The following is a 22,036-nucleotide window of genomic DNA, read 5'->3' on the forward strand; positions in this document are numbered from 1 at the left end:
TCCTTGCATTTGTTTTTTGGTCCTTTTACGACTTTGACCTCTTTTGCACAAGTTTGAAAAAGGTTTTGTTTACTAGCTTGAACGTATTTTTCCAGTATAGATTACATTCTTGGTCTTTCGTTTGGTAAAGTCAGTGTTTCATTGATCTGAATGAACTTCTCTTTTCCTGTTTTCATCTGCTTGAAGAGCTCATAGTCTCAAAAACTTTTTCATTGAAATATTGTATGTGAAGAGTTTGTTTCGTTGTTCCATGAGAAAGTATGAAATTCTAGCTTGTTGCATCATTATGATTTGCATCTCTTAAAAACTAGAATTGCATCAACGTTTGAAGAAGGAAGAGAAATTTTTTCATTTTGAAAGGACTGATAGATAAGTTCTAGTCAGGAAATTAGGAATTGGAATGCATTTTTCATTAGTTTATTTTTTGAAAAAGTGAACTAGTGAAAGATCATTTCGTTTTTACTTTCTTGAAAAAGTGAACTAGTGAAGATTAGGGCTTGACCCCAATCTTGGTCAGTGTGTTCTTCTCTTGTGTGCTTGAATTGCATCAGCGTTTGAAGAAGGAAGAGAAATTTTTTCATTTTGAAAGGACTGATAGATAAGTGCTGGTCAGGAAATTTCGAATTGGAATGCCTTTTTCATTAGTTTATTTTTTGAAAAAGTGAACTAGTGAAAGATCATTTCGTTTTTAGTTTCTTGAAAAAGTGAACTAGTGAAGATTAGGGCTTGACCCCAATCTTGGTCAGTGTGTTCTTCTCTTATGTTTTTGACACTGTGAGACTTTTTTACTGTTTTCTCCCTGATTAGGAAGTTACTTTTCATTTTGTTTTTGCTTGCTTGTTGGCTTTTCATCTTGCTATTTGATTGATTGAGTCATTGAGTGGTCAGCGACACTAGGGAATCTAGTTAGTCGCCCATTCAGCAGCTTGTGGACTCATCAAGTCCGAGTGTGGGTGTGTTTGCTCCTTGCATTTGTTTTTTGGTCCTTTTACGACTTTGACCTCTTTTTGCACAAGTTTGAAAAAGGTTTCGTTTACTAGCTTGAACGTATTTTTCCAGCATAGATTACATTGTTGGTCTTGTGTTTGGTAAAGTCGGTGTTTCATTGATCTAAATGAACTTCTCTTTTCATGTTTTCATCTGCTTGAAGAGCTCATAGTCTCGAAAACTTTTTCATTGAAATATTGTATGTGAAAAGTTTGTTTCGTTGTTTCATGAGAAAGTATGAAATTCTAGCTTGTTGCATCATTATGATTTGCATCTCTTAAAAACTAGAATTGCATCAGCGTTTGAAAAAGGAAGAGAATTTTTTTCATTTTGAAAGGACTGATAGATAAGTGTTGGTCAAGAAATTAGGAATTGGAATGCATTTTTTCATTAGTTTATTTTTTGAAAAAGTGAATTAGTGAAAGATCATTTCGTTTCTAGGGTCTTTTCCCATTCAGTTACATTTTAGGTTTTTCGAGTAGCATCTAAGACCTGAAAACTGAAACTTAACTCAAGATAAACTCTAAAATGAATTCAATTAACCTAAGGCGCATTTGACATTAACAATCATATCTAGAAGGTCTAGGCTAGAGACATGTTCCGACGTCTTTAAACCTAGCAGCTATCGTTAGCTTCGACATTAGACAACGCTAGCATGGATTTGTGCTCTCCATACTATAGAGTATATAACGGGAGACCCCACTAGGCTACAATCCTTTTATCCTTAGGAAGACGAGTCAGCCGCCTTGTTAACGTGATACATCGAACACAGCATTCGGGGAGATTGCTTGCTCGTACTTCTTGGTTAGCCAGGAGGTATTCTACAATTCACTGTTGCCTGGTAATCATGTTTACCTATATTATCCAAAGTAGTCATTTGATCTTTTTGACTCATTAAACTTAAAATATCATTCGAGCACTTGTCCTTTCGAGTTTGTTTCCAATTGAAAGTGATAGAGTCATCTTTGTTTCTTTCTCGACTCTTAAAAAATGAAAGAACATCAATCTTTTATGCATCTTAATAATTGATTGCCCACAATCTAAAACATCCTGTTAGTCTTTTTTACCAAATCATGAGTTCCCTTAAAAGGACATTTTAAAGCCTTGAAGTTATTTGTTCTGTCGACTAAGACAAGGTCATCGTGGCTGAACCATCTGGTTCACCCAATTCCTCTTCCTCTCCTCCGTCTGAAAGATTATCTGAGGAGCCATTTCTTGAGTTATCAAAGTCACTTGAGGACCAAAATGTTGAACTCGCAATTGTTTTGAGTGTTCAACCTTTGTCATCTCATCCTCCGCCTACCTTTGATTCAGGGTCATCTGTTGATCTTGGCCCAGAATCTCCAGATAATCTTGTTCAAACTCCAGAGAACTCGCCGACCACTGACGGTCAGCTTGGACTGGTTATCTATCCTCCAAACCCTCTGTTTGACGTTGTTGAGATATCACTGCAATTCGTATGACTAGCCGGGTGTTCCTTTGGAACTATCCCCCAGTACACGTTCAGCCATTCGTCGTCGATTATTTTCAAACATGGAACCCGAAGGTGATGCCCCAGTCACTTCTCCAGATGAGTCTGAAGTTTCTACTCCACACACTATTGAGGGGGAAGAATTGCAATTGTATTTTCCTCCCGAGGGTTTCCCTTATTTGGAAGGTATTCCTACCAGCTTGCCAGCCATCTATGTGTCTTTGGGGCACTTAGTTTCAAGCACACCTAGTGCCTCATCACTCTACCATAATCATGTTTGAGTGTCAGACGTCAGGCCTACATCAGTTCCATTCGTCACGAACATGACTTCCCAACCAGTTATTACTTCAGTCTTGGTGCAAACCACCTTCCCGAATACTCTTGTGTCATCGATCCCAGTTACAAATCAATCACAACTGGTGGTTTCAAAGATTGCCTCTGCCAATTCCTCTGTCCCATTAGTCAGTGACCAGATTGTACCACTACCTGGGGGGTAGAACCTAAATGTCTCTATGGTGTCAGGTGCCACTAATGTGAGCGGCTCACAAGCTCACATGCTTAGTATGAACCAGCCCTCTTCTGGTATTGTTCATAACCCTACTGATCATACTGGATCAAGAAATGTCTAGTACCAACAAGTTCAGAATCCTGTTGGTCCATCTGGATCGAGCAATGTTCAGTATCAGCATCCCTATGGGGCTCAGGTCCAATACCAAAATCCTTACGTTCCATATGGTTCTCAAGGATTGGTTAATCAACCTTACACCCTCCAATCTGGGCAGTACATCCAGCCTGGCTACGGCTAGATTCAGTTCAGTAATTTCCCGGGCACTGTTCAAGTACCCTTGCAACAGAAAGGACAACCTTTACAACAACCAGGGCAACCTTTGTTACCGCAAGGGCAACCTTTGTTGCAACAAGGGTTTGCCACACAACAACAAGGGAATATTATCGCACAGAAAGGTCACCTGCAACAACAGTAAGGTCAATCATTCCAACAGTTGCAGTAGGCCACGCAGAATCAAATTCAATATGCTCTGCATACCTCTCAACCCATACCCTCACAGGGCCAACCTTTGCAAACCCAGGGAAAAATTTTGCAACCGCAAGGTCAGCCCTTACAACAGAAAAACCAACCAGGGTAGCAACAACCCTTGTATACATATCAACAAGGTCAACCCTTGCAGGGACAAGGTCAAGGTCAAGTCCTGTAGCAGCAGGTACAAAATCCTCTTTTCCTAGGTCAACAGGTTCAGAATCCTGTCGGCCAAGGGCACCAGGTACAAAACCCCTACGTCCAAGGGCAAAAAGTGTATCAACCTTATGCCCAAGGACTGCAGGTCCAGAACCCTCTTGTTCAGGGACAATAAGCTCAACAGCCCTATGTTCCAGGACAACAGGTCCCATATCCATATGTCCAAGGTCAACAGGCTCAACAACCTTTTAACCCATATATTGCCTATCAGCAACTTGTGCCTGGACAGTTTCAAGGTATTCAAGGTCAGAATCCTCCCTTTGGTCAAGGTAATCCACAATGGGGGCAACCTCAGATGCCATATGGCCAAAATCCGCAACGATGGGGCCAAAATACTTACCAGAAGAGATGGGATCCTCCCTATGGGCCCAATTATTGACCTCCCATGCCTTTTAACATGTAATTACCTTTCTTGGCTACACTTGAGTTGCCAGATGTATTGCGCCTTATGAATAATCTGATCCTTCATTCGTCGTATTGGCCTCCGGTGTCGTCCAAGATACCAAGTGATTTCCCAAAGCTCGATGGAAAAGCTAAAGAAGATCCTCAGGCCCATGTGATGACATATCACCTTTAGTGCTCATCGAGCTCATACATGGACGATTCCATTTGTCTTCGTCTTTTCCAATGGACCCTCACGGGTGCCGCAGTGAAATGGTACATCGAGCTACCTCGAAGTACTTTCCATGACTTCAATTCGTTAGCCATGGCTCTCCTCACAGATTTTCAGCTGTCGATTCGTTATGAAACTGGCACCTATTTGCTCATGTCTCTTAACCAAGACACTGCAATGCACATCTCTAATCATATCCATGAATGGAGACGTAGACGTCTCCTGATCAAGTTTGAGATAGCTTATCAGTTTCTCACTAAATGGTTTACCAAATCATTCGTAGCCACAATTGCTCACGATATAGCTATGGGTAGATGCGTCACTGAAGAGCAAGCCATTGCCCATGCCCATTACTTGGAACTGGTCTACTCTCAGTCTGGCACCCTATACAAGTTGTTACCCAATGCTCTGCGGCCATCATCCGATCCCATAGCATCAAAGTCATCAGTTGTTCCTCCCGTTGATGGATTTATTGGTTCAGTATCCCAAACCCCTGCTAAAACTTCTTCCAAACAGAAGTTGGTCTCGAATGCTGCTCCTAATAGTTCATCTCAAAATCCACTAGGCCTTGGTAAAACCTCAGAGGTCCAAGTTGTCCAGTCTACTGCAGCAGAAAAATCCTTGAAAGGGAAAAAAAAAGGCAAAGGTAACGCTAAAGTCGATGCCCCGAAACAGTGTCCTCCCAGATCGTCTGCTGGCGAATCTTCACAATGGAAACTTAATTTTCCCTGCCTCATTTGCGAGGAGGATCACTATACTAAAGATTTTCCACGACGATCTGAAGTTAGTCACCTACTCAAAGGGCCCCTATTGTCCTTAAAGAGCCATTTCCATCTCAACATACTCAAATGGTAGACCAACCCCGATCTGCTTCCTCTAGATCTCAAGTGTTCATGATGAGCACACCCATTAATGTGGCTACCTGATTGAAAGATTATCAAACTTCGGTTCCGGTAGCTGGGAAGGAAAAAGAAGTTGCACCTTCTTCTTCTACCCAGAGTTTTGGCCCTCTGCAAATCGAGCGCCCTAACCCTAATTCCACTACACGGACACCCTCTCGAGGTGTGCTGCGGGAATCCTCGTATAATCCCAATGCCCGAGCCACTCAGCACTACAATATTGTTGAGTATTTGGCTCAGTTGTCATCATCCATGTCGTTTCTTGAGGTACTCCAAAGCTGCCCATCACAACGGAAATCTTTGTTGTCAGCTATCGGGGGCATCGATCCCACCAATTCTAATTTGATCTATTTCAATATGGAGAACCATGTTCCACGCCTCCCTCATCAAATTGTCTTTCTTATTCAGGTAATCATTAACAAGAAGACCATCCACCACACTATCATCGATGAAGGTGCTTCCACCTGCATCATGTCAACTCCATGTTGGAAGGCTATTGGTTCCCCTACACTGAACCAACCTCTGAACACTTTGGAAGCTTTTGATGGGCGCAACTCGCGACCCTTTGGTGTCTTACCTAACCTTGCCATCACCCTAGAAGGCAAGACAGTGCAAATCGAAGTAAAGATTGTTGACGCCAATCTCAATTATAATCTTCTACTTAGTTGAAGTTGGACTCATGCCATGCATTCTGTGGCCTCCTCTTTGTTTCGTGTGATCCATTTTCCCCATCAAGGGAAGATTGTCATTGTCGATCAACTATCTTTCTTTGCCTCTTCCTCCTCAGATGGCAATGTTCCATACGTCAAGCACTCTGGTGCTCCCTATGAGAGTGTGGGGGAAGGTCTCTTCAAAGATTCTGCCTTAATGGGAATTTTTCCACTCCCACCTCCTCATGTTGCCTCTATCAACATGGTCTCGGTCAAATTTGATCCCTGGGTCATACCTACACCAGATCTTGTTGATACTTGGGGTGAGGTTATGCCGCTTAGTCCCACCGAAGTCAATTACGTGGAAATTGTTTCAGCTTCGAACTCTGCATCCTTTGATTCTCATATGACGAAGACCTCTCTCGATATGTACTCTCAATCCCCCTGGCTTGGCACTTTGGAATCATCTGATCCCTTAGCCGAGACCTTCCTCACTGATGAAGGTATCATGGAAATCATGTCTCTCGAGGAACCGCCATGGATCGATACTCATCATCGCTCCTTGTTCCTGCCTCGCTCGATGGTCATGTCTACCTTTTTCGAATAACACTCTTCTCTGCTACTCATTGATGTGTCATTTTACCTTGACATGATCAAGATCTTTCAACTAAGGGCACCTTTATCCCTTCATGGATTTAGGATTTTTCACCCTCCCCGAGTTTTCACCGATTGCCCATTATTGCAATGGGGTTGCCATCTAACTCGTAACCCTCCCTCGCCCAGGGGGCATGGGGGAAAAGCCTTATATGAGTTCCACTCCATTATTTGGTTGAGTCGATGCTTACTCATCATGACAACGGTAAAACTCCAGTTTCCTTTGGTGTTGATTAATTACCCGAGTCCCAGCATCGACTCCCTCAACAAGTACTATGCTTAAGTCATCTTTCATGGATACTATGTACTTTAGTGTGTGATTCATTTTGTACAGTGTGGTTTTGTGTGATATTTTTCAAACAACTTTCCTGTTTACTATGCTTTTCTTGCTTTACAGATGTCTGCAACTCCTCACGTTGGTTTCGTCAATGGTGCTTGCCGTAGTACTCGGAACTTATCATCCATGGCATGGGCTATCTATGACCCTAACGGGGAGTTGATTGACCTTCAAGTTATCTACCTGGGTCGTGCAACCAACAACATTATTGAATACAGTGCGGTCATCGAACTGTTGTCAAAAGCCATCGCTCTGGGCATCAGAGAATTGGTTGTCAACCTAGATTCACAGCTTGTCATCCTTCAAGTCAACGGGAAATATTCCGTTAGGAACCCTCAAATATTACGAATGTATATCCATATCTGTCTATTGGAAAGGTATTTTGATTATATTACATATCATCATATTCCTAGACGCATGAATACATTGACAGATGCATTAGCTAATTACGTGTTGGATAGATATTTATGAAACATGTAAAAGATAAGACAAATCATTTGTATCATAATAGACAGGAAAATACAACATATATATATGATGAGAATTTTTGATACATCAGAAGCCCAAAAAATAATATGTGTATGAAATAACATCAGTGGCTCGCAGGCCTTGTACATCTGTGGCATGCAGGCCTCCAAAAATATGTAAGTGCTGGACATAGGAACTACTCAACATGGTGGTCATGGTAGCACGAGACAACTCATGCAACCCAATTCAGCAGTCGGTGGATCTGATCTGAGCCTCCCACTATGTGCCTCTGGTATCGTTGGGGTATGTCTCCTATTCGAGCATACTCCGGGATACCATGAGTCAACCCCTCGAGGTTCCTCGCAATCTCCTCCTTGTTATCACTCCCTTCCTGATAAGAGGCAACAACATCAATAGGATGGGGGATGCGCCTGCCTATCAGGGACATCCCTGCTAGCCACTCTGGTCCAACATCTACATAAACAAGAGAAATGTGATAATCATTCATATACTAAAAAAAATTAAAAAACATCAAAATCAAAAAGTTTTGATTTTTTACCTTCGTCATCGAAGTCCTCTCCATCTGGTAAGGGCATATCTGGATCTCCATGGAAATCATTGCTACTATACGACTAGTCCTCCACGGTGATCTTCTGTCATCATAACCATGAGAAGAATGTCGATCAGTATGACATATGCTAACCCCCAGTGATCCTGGGTACCAGATGATTCCAGCGGGCCATCCGCGGATCGCGTGGCACAGCAGGATCGACTCAGTCAACTAATACTAGAACAGTGGCACTCATTCTAGGAAGAAGGTCACAAGTACTGATCCAAAGCCAAATTGCTTCAGATTCCCCGCCTTGGCCTTGGACAATTGGTGCTTGATGTTCATATTCATGGCCTCTACCCAGTTGAAGATCGTAGGAGCTGTGCAGTCAATAGCATAAAGGAACTTTGACTTGTTAGTCTCATGTTCCGCCTGGGACCCTGCCACTCTATTGATAGTCAATAGAAGCACCCTCAGTGTCAAATCCCACACACTGGAAATCTCTATCTTCCCACTCTTGGATTTCAGGGCCTCAGGATAATGTTCGGCAAGCAGGGAAGATATGCTTGCCCCGATCGGATGTGACCCATACAGGTTCATTGGCTCACCTCTACGAGACAATCTAGTGATGAAGTAGATATCTGAAGTTGTCAACTCTAGCTCCTGGTCCCCAATGACAAAAATCTCGCGATTGATGTCCCAAAGGCTTATCAAGTATCGAAGCAACTCAGGTTGGGCCCGCATCCCTGGTGTAAGGAAAAATTTGAGGAGCCCGCAAGCCCTCAAAGCCTCCAAGCAATTTGGATCATTCAATGCCTGGGTGTCAACATCTTTGTGTTCTCTTTCCTTCCAATCCACCATTTTCAACAATTTCTCTCCTGTAAAAGCCATTAATTTGAGTCAATTATCAATTTTGGCACATAAAATTCAAGTTTTAACGGTTAGTTCTTGAGAAAAAATGGGTTTTCCCTATCGATGGCACTGGTGCATCTGTTTTAGAAACGGTCACACCGGTCGGCACGGATGGTTATGCAAATCACCCTCGGCCGGCGTAATCCCGTGCCCGGAAATCGCGCTGATTGAGGGAGAAAATTTTTCTCAAAAACCTCCCTAAAAATCCAAAAAAATGGCTAAAAACATAAATGAATGGCATGAAAATGGAGCTCAGGGCTTCAGCTATTACCTGGAACTGATGGCTCATTGATTGACCTCCCGGATCTCCCGCAATCTACTCCGGAAAAACTAGGGAAAAAGTGGATAAAAAGTCTTCATTGCAAAGGTAAATGGTAAATGGTAAAAATATATTTACTTTTCCCCTTTTTATTCATTTTTTCATGAAAATATCAGGTTTTGTAAATATTTTTGACCTATTTTACCTCAAGGACTCGATAATACACTTTGCCTTACTTGTGCAGCAACAGGTGATGGATGTTTGACGATGATGATGAGTCACATTTCAGCTCTTTTCTCGACTCGTTAAACTCATATGAAAAGATTGTCGAGTATTTTTTCCCTTTTTGACTCGTTAAAGAGAATAAAAATGGGGGGTCCGCTTTCAGCTCTTTTCCGACCCTTTAAAAGCAAAAATATGGCCAAGCCCTTGTCATTTCGAACTCGTTAATGGATGTGAAACGTCGTGCACCCAGTATAAGTTTACCCCTTTTTCGAGTTGGGATGCAATGTTTACGAAAAAGGTACTCCTTGACTCAAATGGTCAAGCAGTTCTCTCAAGTATTGTTTTCTACCCTTTCGGGCTTAAGAGACACAAATGTACGAAAGGGGACCATGTGGAGTTTTATTTTACGTGTCTTTTTCAAACTCTCTAATCATGAAAAAGATACTGAGTTACACCTTTTTCGGACTCGTTAAACTATTAAACGACATCGGACTCGTCACCATGACGAACACAAGCTTCTCCTTCCTAGGGCTCGTTAAACTTACTAGTTTGGATTCGTCCAAAGGATGGACTTATAGTGCAAGCATATGCTATCCCCTTCAAGCTTGTGATTAAAAAATAATTTGGCTACTCGCCAAAAATGGTGGGGGAAAAATTTGGAAATCTATCAATCGTGTCGACAGCTCACACTTGAACATGACGCTCTTTGCTTCGTGTTAGGCTGGGACATCCTCATTTGTATCATTGACCTTCCTAGGTTTGGGCCATTCTTTTTTGCCTTCCATTTGATTTCTGCCACGTCATTATGACCACCAATCCCATGGATCCAAAAGATGCCAAACTTCCAGTTGTGTCGCTGATATGTTCAAGAGTTGTCCTTATGTAGTTACACTTACCCCTGATTCTCTGTAACATCCAAAATCATTTTGCATCCTCTCGTCTCACGTCGATGATGTGGGATTCATTATTGCCCTCCTTCGACACGGTCGCTTTTCATCGACTTCAACTCATTATCCGGGAAGTTGATCGAGAGACTCCCTTCCTGTACATTAGAGATTGTGTGCCTTAATGGCAAGTTATTCGCACTCGATGACAAGTTCACATCATTAGCTTTCGATCGAGTGATTTCATGGGTGTTCGAATTCAATTCTTGTATTCACATTTCGTGAATTGTGCTGATAGTACCTTGAGGGCCATTTTTATTATTGGTGGTTTCTCTCGTGCTTGTTAACAGTTTATATCATTGACTGGTAATCAAGCGACTTTCTAGCATGTTCGATGTCAACACATCTATTCGCATGCTAGAATCTGTACTTTGATTGGGTCATGTTGGAGCGCAAGACCCTGGACTCAGATCACACAAGTCCAGGTTGCGAAGTGGTGTGACATGGTTTATGATGATATGCATGTCTCTTTCAGATGGCTAGCTGCGACCAGACCATGAGTTATCATATGCGATCCTTCTCATTATTGGATGGTTGTGCCCATACCTGGATCCATTTACATGATCATTATTTGGATGGCTACGTCCATGCCACGATTCATGTATCATTTGATAGAGATATCAATTTATGTATATGTATATGTACTTGCTTGCAGGTTTTCCGACGACAGACTGGTTCCCCACACTGATTTATAAAGCATTTCATCCCTCACTCTAGCTCGGCCTTCACGCTTTAGGGGGAATCTGTTACACAGCATTTTGTCACTATCCCTGTACTCCCCATTCCTTGATCCTGGAGGACCTATACAGTGAACCGCGCATGCTTTACCTTTATGGAGAAACTCCCATTATGTCCCTCTTCATGAGCAGATCATTTCCCTTTTGCACCATTTCCCCTGAAACTTCTGTTTTGCCCAGTTTACAAGGCTGACACTAATGGCCTTTGTCTCCCCCACGCCGATGTACAGATATTAGCACTACTCCTCATGCCGAACGGAGTGACTGAGTTGTGTTTCAGTCGCATCGGTCCTGTTATGGAAAGTTTTTTAAATTAGATCCGAAGCTTCTAGCTCTAAAAGCTCCGTAATGGAAGTTTGGTAAATGGTTTCACTGGATGGGGTTGAGGATGACATTTTGGGCTCCTTTCCCCTATAATGATGGAACTACCTCAAGGGATAAGTCCTTCTCCCATGAGAAGAGGTTCCATCTCACATCCATATTTCCTATATAAACTTCCCTTCTTCCCAAGCACAAACTAGTCATAGTTAGAGTGTTGGTTGAGTGTGAGTATACTATTTTGATTAGACAAGCAAGCTATTACTAGTTGTAGCCATCTAGTTGTGTGAGGGAGAAGTGTATTTGGTTTGGAGTGAAGCCTAAAGGGAAGAGCCTTTAAACTATTGTTGTTTGAAGCGATCATGGAGTGGTAGAGGAAGTTTGTGGGAACCCGGTCTTATCAGAGGAAGACTACGATGTTAAGACAAATGGTTGTAATCTCTCTTTGATATTAATATATGCAACTATCGATTGATTTCCTACATGTTTTGTAATATTACATATTCATGTCTTAGTGCTTCTTGACTCATTAAGTAGGTTGAATTGCAATTTGTCTATTATTATGTTTGTGTGTTGTTGTTGTTTACTTGTTTCAGGAGCTTGAAGAAGGAAGCGAGAGATTGCTAGAGCAAGTAGGATAAGCTAATAAAAGGTAGGCCCTCTTAATTGATTCTAACCTAAGGAAATCTTCCATAGAATGTATCTGTTGTGGCAAGACCCATTATTGGGCTAGAGGAATTCGTTCATGTCCGCACTTATAATTTTACTTCACCACAGGGGGACCGCATCCCAACAAAGATCTTAATCTCATAGGATCCAACTTGCAAAGGGAAGAAAGGCCAATGTGTCTTCTTCTTCTTCTGCATCAATTAAGAAAGTTCTATGTCGAGGTGATAGGAAACCTCCAGCATGACCACCTTGTTAGTCACATATCTCGGCAAAAAATGTGGAGGTTTTTGAGAACCAAATACTTTGAGGTATGTGCCATCAGGTGAGGCAAACCAATCTAATATTTCTGCCACTACCTTCACTGCCTCACAGGACATTGAAGATGCTTCTTCTTCAAAGATCATCTGATAAAAAACCTTTAAGAAATGCTTAAAATTTTTCTCATACATTCCCCGATAACTATACTCTGACAAAAATTTGCAATACACATGGACATGGAACTCTCTTGGGGTCCACCTCCAATCTATACCCAGGAGTTCATGGCGAGCACATATTTCATCTAGAAGTAGGCAAACATGTAAAACTATGGTTGCTTGCCTTGGGGTGGGTTTTTCACCTTGCTCAAATTGATCTGTAGTTGTTGGGATAATAGATGTGACCAATTGAATATATTCCCTTTTCTGATGATGAGATACATCATATATATCCATCCTTCAGGGAAAGATTCGTTATTCCTCTATTCGTAGACTCAGCAACGCATAGCAGTCAAGTACTAGTACATTGTTTTAAGAGACTTGGTTTTGTAAGTATTATCAAGCTTCTGGCGAAATTTGGCTGGTTCCTTCCATGACAAGATCACTTCTTTGGTATTCATATAACTCCAAGCAGCATAAAATCAAGAATCCAGGTGCTCCTCAAGCTTGGGCAAGTTGTATATCAAGTAAATTTCATGTGGTTTATAGGAGGCAAGTTGTTTCCCACTAACATTGTTTAATGTAATCCTCTTGGTGTCTAGACCCCGCAATATCCACTTGATAACATCTGCACATGGAAATACTAGATATTTGTAATCCACCTTAGGGAACCTAGATCACTGGATGTTCACATAGACTTCCCTATCCTCCATATCATCTTCAAAATCTATTGAAGTGAATGCATCTTTGATGGTGATCCATGTGACAATAGAATCCTTTTCAACGGAGCATTGGGTATCCAACAAGATAGAAACTCCTATCAAGGTATTGTTAATGGCCTCTTTATTACTTATCTCTATGACCTCCTTTGATGATCCCTTCTTTGGTGGCATGTTATTGTTGGGTGATGAAAGACTGATGTGTCTTTGACCCGCAGTACCTAGTGAACAAGATGTACCATGGTGATATTAAGTTAGTTTTGTAAGAGGTCAGCTAAAAAATCAACTTACAAGCAGAAGACAATCACTGAGAAAAGGGATTGCATAACGTTGAGAACCATAGGGATAGACTAAGCACTGGAAATGTGCACTGTGCAACTTCTGGAGGAAGATTGCACAGTTCTGGTTTGGAGAGGAGTTGTCTATGCACTGGATATGTGCAATGTGAAATTTCTTCTAGGAGAGAGGGAGACTAGATTGCGTAGTGCAAAGTTGCAACTGGGAGGGAGGCCTCATTGATGTTTTTTATTGTGTGGTGTGCATTTGGATAGGCTAGTGATTGTGCAGTGCGTAGTTGCAGTTGGAAAGGAGAGGCCTCTGTTGGAAATTATTGTGCAATGCGCAGTTGAGGAGGGGAGAAAGACTCAAGAATTGCACATTTTTTGTTGGAAGAAGGGAAAACTCTGGGTATGTGACTAAAGAGGGGAATATTTTAGATCAGCCCAAGAATCATTCAAACTAGTCAGTAACATCAAACAAACAAAATGGTGAAAGGAGAAAGACATGCATGCATAAATACACCTAGCATCAATAATTACTGGTAGGCGAAAAGAAAAGGAATGTGATGCGACACATGAAAAGAAACTCAAAAGATTTAAATGAAACTTGTAGAAGTTAATAATAATAGAAATTCCACTTATTACAAGAATAAATAGGTAAAACAACACTTGCAAACACAAAAGTGACAAAAGCAAAATCAAAAGCAGCAAAAGGTGACATTTCAAAACTTACCCACAAAAGCAGCGCAAATGGAAGCCAAATCTCCTCATGCTTGTGAGAATGGCTAGAGTTCCAATCCAAAGTGTGATAATGAGCTCTATGATCCTTTCTTATATATATTAGCACTCACGATATTATGGTTAAGGTTTCGGGTTCACATACCTAAAATCATGGAGCCACCTCTAGTTAACTAACACATGTCGACTCAAAAATAGAAACTTGTGCCACACATTTGGATAGGAATGTGCACCTCCTATTTGGTAGGAGTGCATAATTGGCTAATCCAAGGGACTTCACAGTTCACTGGCTGAAGGGACTACATAATTCACTGTGATAAGGGACTGCGCAATTATGTTTCATAGTGGATTACATGATTTTCTCTCACAATGTGATTGCACAGCTTGCTTTCATAATAACTACATGCCTCAATGAATTCGCAGTTCAGTCTCACAAGGTGATTGCACAGTTTCTTGTGACAGATGATTATGAAATTTCTCAAGGTAAGTCATCTAACTAGTATTGATTAGGCAAGTGTTATCTTGTGCACAAGAAGTGTTTGATTTTCTTCATAATTTGAGAAATTTTATTGAGAAGTGTTTTCGGCGAAAATCACATCAAAATTCATTTGTCGACACGTTTCGAACCAGAAAGTGTGGTTCCAAAAATCACAAGCTTAAAACAAAAGAATAATCCATTGTGACTCTTAATAAACAATAATAACACTTGACGCAAGTTGAAATGACAGTTCTTATGGTCAAAAGTAGGCTCCAAAATTAATGCATGAGAAAAATTTTGGAGGGGGGTTGAAGTACCTACAACACTTGGTGACGCACTGGAAGAACTCCACCTTCTCTGTTTTGATCTAACTTGATGCATTGAGTCAAGTCCTTTAGGAAGTATTGATCCATCCTGTCGATCACCATATTTTATTTACTTAGCTCAATTAAAGATATAGTTTCTTATGTTCCTTTCATCGATGAAACACTTTCATAAGAAATTCAAACCTCCATTTTTTTTTATTAGGGGTTAGGAGTATATAAGAACGTGAGTGTAAGATGTCAAAGTATTAATATAATATATGGTGTTGCTCCACTTTCAACAGGCCTGTTCAATACCCTGGCAGAGTCACTTCAAGGAATCACAAGCATCACTTCGCTTCTAGCAGGCATGTTCAGTACCCCAATGAAGTTTCTTTCTTCACCTCTCTGCACAGGAAGCCTTTTTCTTCTTTCACCCATTGTTTATTTTATAACTTTATGCTTGTTGGAATTTTATCAGCATTTATATCGCCACAGGTGGAAAAGGGATCCCGACTTATTGAGAGAAAGAGGTTCTTCCTTGTTTTACAGAGACTCTTAAACATATACCTCTTAAGTAAGTTATCTCACTTAAAGCTCCTCCTTTCCGTTCTCTACTTGACTAGTTTTACATGTTAAAACCAATCAGATATAACAAGGTTGACTTAAGGGAAAATATCCTATTAAATATATGACCATCATATATTTACTAAGGTTTTATCTAATAAATAAATGTATTTTCCATTTAAGCATCATGGAATAAAACATGCAAGGGCGATGCAAAGGGGATTGATAGTTAACCAAGTGTTAATAGTTACCCAATGTTCTTTTGAAATTTTCCTTGCTTGTTCAAAACCAAAACACACAACTTCATATTGTTGGGTTGTGTTATATTCTTTCCACCATTGCCCCACACACGGGGTCTGGGGCAGCACCCTGGGAAAAAAAATTTGAACCCTATATTAGGTGGGCGGACCTACCTATGGTTTTCTGCATGGATTTCACACGTGGTTTTGGGCATGATGGTTTTCAGTCCATGGTATTTTGTAGATCCGATCAAGGGAAATACGGTTATGTTCTAATCCAGGGTTAATGGATTCAGGTTTATGGATGCTTCGGCATGTATATATATGTATTGTAACATTGAAAGGAACATAATGACAAATCAATATGGTAGTCCCGGTTTTGGCATCCAAGGGAAAATCTTTGTGTATATCTATTTTAGAATTTATTCTCTCGCCATTGTTTATTTTCTGTTTTTAGAATTCGTATGCAGGTAATCTATACGGGGTTAAAACCTACATTTGGTATCAGAGTTGTTTTGGATTCAAGGGGATGCCTTTGTTGCTGAGGGGTTTTTTGCTCAGGCATGTGGTAGACCCTGTTCATGGGAGAGTTGTACGATCGATTCTTGTGGAGAAAGAAGATGGCGAGAAGTGGAAAGATAGAGATTGAGAAATTTAATAGTCAGAGTTTTGAGTTGTGGAAATTCAAGATGGAGGATCTGCTGGTGGATAAATATCAATGGATCACGGTAGATCCGGGTACTAAACGAACAACAATGTCAGTTGAAGACTCGACAAAGTTCGATCGGAAGGAAAATATCACAATATGATTGTATGTCTTAGATTCAGTATTGCTTAATGTATCAGGGGAAGCTTCGGCAAAGACTTTGTGGGACAAGTTAGGGACTTTGTACCAATCTAAGTCTCTGGTGAATAAATTGTTCCTACCGAAAAAGTTGTATAACCTGAGGATGAAATATGGAGACTCAGTGATAGATAATTTGAACACATTTAATACCATGGTAAGCCAGTTATTATCTGTTGATATTAAAATTTCATATGTAGATAAGTGCATTAGTTTGTTGTGTTCTCTACTAGATTCATGGGATAGTCTGGTTATTGCAATAGGTAGCAATGCAACTTCCTTGCAATTTGATGAAATAGTCTCATCCTTGCTGTTAGAGGAGATGAGAAAAAAAATTATGGAGGACCAGAATGGTGATGCCTTGTCTGTATGAGCATGGTCCCTGAACAAAAAAAAAATAAGTCCTCGAGTGGGAGATCTAAATCTCCAAGAAAACCTGTAAAGGTGTGCTGGAAATGCGAAAAGGAAGGGCACTTCAAAAGGGACTGTACATCTAAAGCTCCTGAGAAAGGAAAGGGATTTGATGATGCTCCTTCTGTAGATGCAAAAGCCACCTTAGATGAAGGTGGGGATGTGTAATTGGCTTCTTCTTCAAGTACACATGTAGATCATGAGGAATGGTTGATTGAATCAGGTGCATCCTTTTACTTCACTCCCCATAGAGAGTGGTTCTGCGAGTATGAGAAATATGATGGTGGTGATGTATTCTTAGGGGATGACAGGAAGGCTAGAATCGTTGGTCACAGAAAATTCAAGTTGAAGTTGCAAGGTGGAAGGATTAGAACACTTTCGGGTGTTTTTCATATTCCTGCATTGGCCAGAAATATGATTTCTATAAGCAAGTTGGATGATGTAGGTGTAAAAATAATGTTCGAGAAATATACCTGCAAGATGGTTTAGGGAGCACTCGTATTGATGCGAGGAGTTCAGATTAGAACTCTGTACAAGCTTCAAGGTAGCACTGTTATTGATGGGTGCAACAATTCTGTGGTTCATGAAAGTGGAGCAGAAAATATAGTGGTCTCTGGAGAAAATGCCATGCTATGGCATCAAAGGTTTGGACGTATTGGAGAGAAGGGCCTTCGAATACTTCATCGTAATGGTATGATAGAAGGTATGTCTAATAGCTCTCTTGATTTTGATTTCTGTGAAAATTGTGTATATGGGAAGAAAAATTGGGTGAGTTTCCCCTCTGGTGGTAAGTGGGTGAAACTGAAATTAGATCTTGTTCACAGTGATGTGTTTGGACCTGTGTTGATTCCATCACTAGGAAAGTCTGTGTACTATGTATCATATATATATGACTTCTCAAGGAATACATGGGTATATTTCCTCAGGAAGAAATTTGAAGTCTTTAACAGGTTTAAAGAATTTAAGGCTCTGGTGGAAAAATAGACAGAGAAGAAGATAAAGGTGTTGAGAATAGATAACGGTGGAGAGTTTTGCAAGAAGGAATTTGAAGAGTTCTGTAAGAAGTGTGGTATAGCATGGCAGAAGACTACTCCATACACACCTGAGAAAAATGGAGTTTCAAAAAGAATGAACAAGACGTTGATGGAAAGGGCAAGAAGCATGCTCAGTGGTGTCAGGTTAGTACATGAATTCTAGGCAGAGGTGGTGGAGACTGCATGTTACCTAGTTAACAAATCACCTTCATCAGTGTTGGAAGATAAGACTCCACAAGAGGTATGGACTGGTAAGAAGCCTTCTCTTTCACATCTGAGAGTATTTGGATGTGATGCATATGTATATGTTCCAAAGGATAAAATAACAAAGTTGGATAGTAAATATGAAAAGTGCATCTTTATTGGGTATAAGGATGGTTTAAAAGGTTATAAGCTTTGGAACCCAAAAACAAGGAAGGTTGTGTACACCCAAGATGTGGTGTTTAGAGAGGTGAAATATGTTGTTAAACATGAATTCTTACCAAAGGAACCTGAGAAGATATAGTTTGAGCTAAAGACAGAAGGATCAAACTCTACAACAAAAGAGGAACCAAAAGATGAAGAGCCACAAACTTCGGCTATTAGAAGATCAATTCGAGAACAAAGGCAGCCAGAAAGGTATAATCCATCTGCTTTTTGTTCAAATTTTTCTTTATCTATTACTGACGATGATCTAAGAACTGTGAGGGAAGCAATAAATTCAGAGGATGGAAAACTTTGGAAAGAGGCCATGGTTGATGAAATGGAATTTTTGCACAAAAATGAGGCTTGGGATCTGGTGGAGTTGTCAGCTGGAAGGAAACCCATTGGCAGAAAATGGGTGTTCAAGAAGAAGATGAATGTAAAAGCAAAGGTGGAGAAATACAAAGCTTAGTTAGTAGCAAAAGGTTATTCCCAAGTTTCGAGAATTGATTTTGTTGTTATTTTTTTTCCTATTTCCAAGATAGCTTCTATTGTATTACTTTTATCTATTGTTGCTGCTTTTGATTTTTAGGTAGAGCAGATGGATGTCAAGACAACATTTCTTCACAGGGATCTGGAAGAAGAGATCTACATGAAGCAACCTGAAGGCTTTGCGGTGAAGGGTAAGAAATAACTGGTATGCAAGTTAAAAAAGTCTTTGTATGGGTTAAAATAGTCACCAAGGATGTGATATCAGAAATTTGATACATTTATATGGAGACTTGGCTTCACCAGAAGCAAAGAAGATCAATGTGTGTATTTTAAATTAATTGGTGATCGTGTTATTTATTTGGTCCTATATGTGGATGATATGTTGATGGTTGGAAATGAAAAAGAAATTATCCAGGATTTGAAGACCCAGTTGTCCTCCAAATTCGACATGAAAAATCTTGGTGTTGCAAACTATATTTTGGGCATGGAAATTAAATGAGATCAAGTAAAGAGGATGCTCTAGTTAAACTATAGAAAGTATGTTGAGACAATATTGCAAAGGTTTAATATGCAGGATAGTAAACTAGTGAAGTTTCCTATTCCTCTTGGTGTAAATTTATCTGTTGAACAGTGTCCCAAGACACAAGAAGAGGAAGAGGACATGTCTTGTGTTCCATATGTAAGTGCAGTTGGTAGCCTGATGTATGAAATGGTATGTACTATACCATACATTGCAAATGCAGTGGGAGTATTGAGCAGGTTTATGTCAAAACCAGGGAAGGAACACTAGACATCAGTGAAGCAGGTTTTCAGGTATTTGTGTGGCACTAGTGATTATGTTTTGTGCTACCAAGGAAGACTAGGATTGGATAGAGTTTTGGACATCCATGGCTTTGTTGATGAAAACTAGGCTAGAGCTTTGGATTAGAGAAGATCTACAAGTGGGTATGTGTTTAACCTATTTGGAGGTGTAATCAGTTGGATGAGTAAGAGACAGCCTGTAGTGGCACCTTTCAACTATAGCGGTAGAATACATGGTAGCCACTCATGCAAGCAAGGATTTGTTGATGAAAACTAGGCTAGAGATTTGGATTAGAGAAGATCTACAAGTGGGTATGTGTTTAACCTATTTGGAGGTGTAGTCAGTTGGATGAGTAAGAGACAGCCTGTAGTGGCACCTTTCAACTATAGCGGTAGAATACATGGTAGCCACTCATGCAAGCAAGGAAATCGTTTGGTTGCAGAGATTGTGTTCAAGTATGGGGTTAGTAAAACGAGCTATAAGGATAGACTGTGGTATCCAAAGTGCAATTTTCTTGGCAAAGAACCCTGCTTATCATTCAAAGACAAAGCACATTGATGTTCAGTATCACTTTTTGAGGGATATGGTTGAGGACAAAAAGATGTTGCTGGTAAAGGTGGACACTTTGAAGAATACTACAGATGCGTTGACAAAGTCTGTGAGCACTGAGAAGTTCTCTTGGTGTAGAGAAACAATGGGCATTGTAGGGTTGGATCAATGACTAAGCTCTCCTGTGGCCCCTATGGAAAGAAAACAACAAGTGGGAGAATGTTGGGTTGTGTTATATTCTTTCCATGACTACCCCATGCATGGGGGATCATAAGGGGGCGGTTTCCCCCCCTGTCGAGGGGTATGCAGGAGGGTGGTAGCCCCCCTACATGGGGTCCGGGGAAATGCCCCGAGAATTTTTTTTTGGACCCTATATTAGGTGCACGGACCTACCTATGGTTTTGTGCATGGATTTCGCACAAGGTTTTGGGCATGATGATTTTCAATCCATGGTATTTTGTAGATCCGATCAAGGGAACTATGGTTATGTTCTAATCCAAGGTTATTGGATTGTAGTTTATGGATGCTTCGTCATGTATATATATGTATTGTAACATTGAAAGGAACATAATGAAAAATCAATCTGGTAGTCTCGGTTTTTGGATCCAAGGGAAAATCTTTGTGTATATCTGTTTTATGTTTAATTCTCTCTCCATTGTTTATTTTTTTTTTTTTAGAATTTGTATGTAGGTAATTTGTACAAGGTTAAAAACTACATTTGGTATCAGAGTTGTTTTGGCTTCAAGGGGATTCCTTTGTTGTTGAGGGGTTTTTTCCTTGGCCCTGTGGTAGACCCTGTTCAGTGGGAGATCTGCGGAATCGATTCTTATGGAGAAAAAAGATGGTGAGAAATGGAAAGATAGAGATCGATAAATTTAATGGTCATAATTTTGAGTTGTGGAAACTCAAGATAGAGGATCTGCTGGTGGATAAATATTACTGGATCGTGGTAGATCCAGGTACTAAACCAAGGAATAAAAGATGCAAGGTCGATGCAAGGAAGGGGATTGATAGTTAACCAAATTTTAATATCTACCGAATGTTCTCTTGAACTTTTCCTTGCTTTTTTCAAAACCAAACCACACAAATTCATACAAATCTTATTATAAACAAATGCAAAAGAAAAGCACAAAATAGAAAAACCAATAAAATAATGGAAATCAAAACAAGCAAGAAAGAAACTAAAATAATAAGGCTTACGTGAAATGAAATTTCCAATGTAACCAATGAAGAAATTCCTTACCTATATAGGCAAAAGAATGAGCAATAAGAAATTTCATCAAACAAAGTGGAACACTTACCAAGATTACAAGATCTTGAGATAACCATTAGCAAAGGCTAAAGTGCCTAGACTTCATGACAAGTTTCCAAACTATCAAACAGTGGATCATCAAACATCGGTGTCTTGGAAAGATTGATAGATGAAGATAAGAAATCATCACCTGATGTAGCAGTGAACACATTAAGAAAGCCACTAACTAGATTAGATTTAACATTTAAATCAAGGGACTCTTCCTGATTGGATGAACCTAAATAATACTTTTCTTGAGTACCAAAAGAAGCCATTCTAGATGAGAAATATAAAGCATACTTCACAGGCTCATCTTGTCTTCTAGACCTACCTCTAGTGCCAATTGTTGACGTTGCTAAAAATTCGTCAACAAGGGGGGTCTCCCCAATATGAAGTCCCAATTAGGCCTCACACCATTTGGACTAGGAGCCCCAACCAGAAATATAGTCGATTTCCATAATTGTGATCTTAAAGATGTGACTTGGCTACAATAAACACATAATAAGATATACACATAGCTTTGGTGAAA

Source organism: Pinus tabuliformis, chromosome J (assembly GCF_031772625.1).
Source record: "Pinus tabuliformis cultivar Carrire ecotype Pingquan chromosome J, CPIR1, whole genome shotgun sequence".
Taxonomy (NCBI): Eukaryota; Viridiplantae; Streptophyta; class Pinopsida; order Pinales; family Pinaceae; genus Pinus; species Pinus tabuliformis.